The following is a 5,096-nucleotide window of genomic DNA, read 5'->3' as shown; positions in this document are numbered from 1 at the left end:
AGAAGAGGTAGAGGGGAGTTAAGGGGACTGTAAACCCTGCCCACCGTACACACACACACACACACACACACACACAAGAAAGAAGGAAAGAAAGAAAAGAGACATTGAAACATTATATTTAAATACACAGAAGAGAACAAAAGGCAGGCCAGAAAGAATCAGAGGCAAGTGGGATAGCTTGGAAAAATCGAATGAGATTGTAGTTGTAAAGTGCTTTGCAAACCCTAAAGCACTATATAAATATCAGCTATTCTGAATTTATAAGAAATACTCTAAATTATTTTAAACATTGTTGTAAAAATATTTAGCTTTTATAAATTATATCATAGAATTTATTTTCGATATTATTTGATAACTGATGTATCATAAACATATAATTTATTATAGATACTATAAATTCTGACTTTACTATATATTTCAAAGGAAATGTAAGGTGTACATAAAAATTCATTATTTTATGTATGATCCTATTTTTCTGTTCTCTTATGTTTAAGTTCTGTTCTTTTATGTTCTTTTATGTTTAAGAGGCTTATATATTTAATGTTAAGAATAAAAATTAAATTGGAAAATGTGTAGTGGTGATAATGGACATATCTGCTTTATCACCTGATTTATTGGAAAAACTTCCAGTATTTCTCCATCACAGATAATGATAATTCTTGGTTTTAGATAAATACTAATTATCATCTAAAGAAAAGATCCATTTGTTCCAGTGGTTTTTATGTTATTAACAGAAAAATGTATCGTATTTTGTTGCAACCTTTTCTGTAACTGTTGACATAATCATGCGATTTCATTGTTTTTGTTATTAATATAGTCTGTTGTGGTTGTAGTTTTCTTAATATTGAACCAATCCTGCATAACTGGTGTAAATCCAATTTGGTCATAGTGTGTATACTTTTTAATATGTTACTTTAGCCCCTTTGCCAATACTTTTTCAATATTTTTGAGTGTTCAATAACTTAATTGAGTTAATAATGAATCAATTAATTACATAGACTGACATCTAGAGATTTCTTTCTCTGCTTTGTCTCTTCCTTTTTTTTTTCTTCTTTTTTTGTTGTAAGGCCATATTGGTATCATAGTAGGAGTTTGGTAGAATCCTTCCTTTTCTCATTTTTGTAAACAGTTTAGTAGTACAAATTCGTTGTAGTTTCCGAATGAACGGTTTTTTGACTGTTTGGCAAACTTCATTGGAAATCCTCCTGGCCCTATGATTTTTTTTTTCTTTAGGAGTTCATTTATCATGTAATTTCTTTTCCTGAGATTAAGTTATTAAACTTCTCCATTTCTTATTCATCTAATCTGAGCATTTCATATTTTTGTAAATATTCATCTGTTTAATTTAAGTGATAGATTATGTTAGCACATAATTACGCAACATCTTTCTAATTGGGTCCTCTATTTTCTCTTCATTTATTGTTAATTCTCCTTTTCCATTTTTTATATTGGTCATTTGTGTTTTTTAATTTTTCCTAATCCTGAACTTAAGCACACAAACAACAGGCATTTCGATATACACAGCAGAACACAGAAAGATGAGTGTAAATAAAGCCAAGTATCTCCATTTCATACTGTTTGTTTTATTTTTGAAAGTACATAATAGATTTCCACACATTACTTCCAAAACCATCTTGCTTGTTTCCGTTTCCTTCTGGACTTCCTTCTCCTCTTTTCTGTGCATTAAAAAAAAAAAGTTTCAATGATCCTCTTTTTCAGTATTGTTATTGCTAACGGTCTCTCTCTCTCCCCAACACCGCCCCCACCTTAAAAATGGAGGGGGGGGCGGGGAAGAAGCAAAGCCTTGTGACAAACGAGCAGAGTTGAGCCAAATGAATGCACCCAGGGGCCAGTCCAGAAATGTTCGTCTTTCTTCCCCTTGCATCCGTCCGCTCTGTCGGGGGCGGGGGTGCGGGGTGGAAGCATGCTTCATCATAGAACCTCCAGAGCTAACGGCTGCTTGCTAATTTGGTCGCAGATCCTGTCTCTCAAAGTCGTTTTTTTCTTTACCAGTTCAGTGTCTTTGTAGATTGTCTTCCTGGTTCTGCTGGCTTTGCTCTTCGTCGGTTCATATTTCCCTGGAGTCTCTAAAATCGAATCTTTTGTTCTTTCTTATGGCACAATCTAGTCCTTTACGTTGGGACGCCCCACTACGTTCAGTCATTCCCTAATGACACGCACCCTCCCTTAGATTCTAATTCTTTTTTTGTTTTTTCTTTCTCTTTCTGTTTCTTTTCATTTTCCCTTTCAAGATCAAGGAGGGTCTTTCGCTGTGGACTCTTCCCTCCCTCTTTATTACCCTTCCCTATCTCGGCTTCTTTCTTGGCTGAGTTTGTTTCATTTCTGCCTCGAACCCTGGGGTCCTTATCTGTTCCACCCTCCTGTTTATTTCAGATAAGGGGAGAGCTTTCTCCATGTCTGTACCCTTTCCTGCCAGTCGTTAGAACCCCTTCTTCCTCGGAGTCATCCTTTTCCTTCCCTCTCTTAATGCCACTAAAAAAGGATAAAAACACCCCCCCCCCCAACTCACTCCCTTGGCCCTATTTAATTTCCTCTGGGATCCTTCAACCCATTAGAATTCTGAAGGGGCCCTGGTCTCTTCTCCCCCGTTAGAATGTCAACATGAAGTAAGCTTATTTATTGTGAGAGTTTTGTTTGGGAATTTTAAAAAATTATTCTAGGAGAGGGGGCAGTGTCAGTCAGGAAGCATTTATTAAGCACCTACTATGTGCCAGGCACTGTGTTAAGTATTGGGGATACAAAGAAAGGTTAAAAAAAAAAAGACAAGTCCCTGCTTGGGAGGCATGCACAGACAGCTATGGACAAACGAGTTACGGCCAGGAGAATCAGAGAAAGTTACTGGAGTCACTAGCATTAAGAAGGGGAGGGAAAGGCTACTTGCAGAAGGTGAGGCTTTAGCTGATGCCTTGTCTCCCAGGCAAGGGGGACCCCTCAGTTGTGGTGTTTCATGTGAAGAGCACCAAGAAGGCTGGGGAATCGGGAGGGTGAAGGGGTAGTCAGGCATGAGAAGAGTGGAAAGGGAAGAAGGGGCTGGTTATGAAGGGCTTGGAAGGCCAACCAGGGCATTTTACATTTGCTCCTGGAGGCACTAGGGAGCCACTGGAGATTATTGGGGGGGGGGTTGAGTTGATGTGATTGACCAAGGAAAATCCCTTTGGTGGCTGAATGGAGGGTGGATTGGAGTAGGGATAGACTGGAGGCAGGCAGACCCCCCCAGCAGCCATTGCAGGTGTCCAGGTGTGAAGGGAGGAGAGCCTGCACCAGGATGGGGCCAGGGTCAGGGAAGAGAAGGCTGTATTTGGGAAATGCTGCAGGGGTGAAATAGACAAGCCTTGGTACCATACTGTACTGGCGAGGGGGGAGGTGAGAGATGGTGAGGGAACCAGAATGACTCCTAGGTTGGGAGCCTGGGGGACTGAGAAGGGGGTGGTACTCTACAAAATGAAGTTTTAAAAAACAACAAAAAAGGAAATAACACATAAACACAAAGAACACAAACATTCCCTTCCCATTGGTCAAATTTGTTTGCCTTTCTAGGTCCCTGTATACCCTGGATGTTGGTCTGGGGAGCTGGTCCCAGGGTTGAAAGAGGGGAAGGGGTGGCCTGGAGGGCTCTGGGGAAATGGCAAAGCACTTTGCCTGCCCCCAGCGTGCCTTGGCTTTTCCATATTCATATTTTCTGGGTGCTGCTCTATGGCAGTGAGATATGGACCCCCCAGACTTAGAGATGAGCACCTATCCCACAAAGGCCTTCGTGGATGGGAGCAGGCTTCAGTGTTGAGCCCACAAGGAACTCTGAAGAAGAGCAGGAGTCCAGAGTGTCAGTAAGACAACAGACTCCAGGAGGAGAAGATGGGCTGCTCATGTGGCAATGGAGGATAGCAGGGGGACAGCGAGCCAGAGTGCTCCACTGGTGCCCGGGCACTGGCCAAGCCTCATGGATAGCCCACCCCCTGTGTGGAAATGTTGGAAGCCCATGGAAAGGATACCCCTTGAACTGTGAGTTGAGGAAAATCAGAGATTCTAAGGGGCAGAAATGAGAAGAGCAATTTCCAGGCATTGATGGAGAGCCCTTGCAAAAGGCTAGAGACGAGAGATGGCACCTTGGGTGCTTGATAGAAAGGGCACCAAATTCAGGAATCTCCCAAGTCTCTTTCAGCTCTGAAGGGTTCTGGGTGTGTTCATCCAACTTTCCCAGAAAGAACCCAGGCCTCTGGCAGCCTTGGGGCTGAACTGGGGCCCCTGAGACCTGGGGAAGGCCTGGGAAGGGGCAAGACTGGGAGGGCTTGTACTTATTTCATTCCAGCCAGAGCCAGGGTGGAAAGGAAGAAAATGGAGGGTTTGTGACAAGAGCCCCTTCCCCAGAGAACAAAGCCAGGGCCTGTCTGGGGTGGGGGGTTCTGACCTCTTACTGACCCTCCTTGGGCCTGGACACTTCCCTCTAACTTTCTGGTAATTTGACCTGCCAGCCTGGGCAGAAAAGAGAGATCCCCACCCCTACGGCACCCCAGGGTCCAATTCCTAGTGGGACCACTGAGAAGGGTTGGGTCTGATTGAGGATGGCTTCCCCTTAGCCTGGAAGGAAGCAATGTGGAGAGAAAGTATACAGAATGGAACCAAAGACCAGCACAGCAGGCTTGGACCCCAGCGCCACCCAGCACATAGTAGACGCTTAATAAATGCTCGCTGCTTCACTGTAGAAAAGGGAAGACACAGACGTAGACGGAGATGTACACACTATACATGATACTGAGAGACAGATACACACGGCACAAGACAAAGACTAAGAGACAGAGAGAAACAGAGAGAGGAGAGAGGGCGGGGGGGGGGGGGGGGGGGGGGGGGGGGGGGAGAGGGGGGGGGGCGGTGCGGAGGGAGAGAGGGAAAAAAAAACAGATCCAGAAGAAAGACAGAAAAACAGAGACACTGGGGGATGGGGAGGGTGGGTAGAGATTTATGGACCGGGAGAGTGTGTGAGTAGGTGGGTGTGGGGGAAGGGGGCCGCCCCCATTCCTTCCTCAGTCTCTTGCTCCCCTCCTCCTTCTCCTCCTCCCCTCCCTCCCCGCATTCCTGGG

Source organism: Vombatus ursinus, unplaced genomic scaffold (assembly GCF_900497805.2).
Source record: "Vombatus ursinus unplaced genomic scaffold, bare-nosed wombat genome assembly UNPS02015411.1, whole genome shotgun sequence".
NCBI lineage: Eukaryota > Metazoa > Chordata > Mammalia > Diprotodontia > Vombatidae > Vombatus > Vombatus ursinus.
This window is presented reverse-complemented; position numbering follows the sequence as displayed.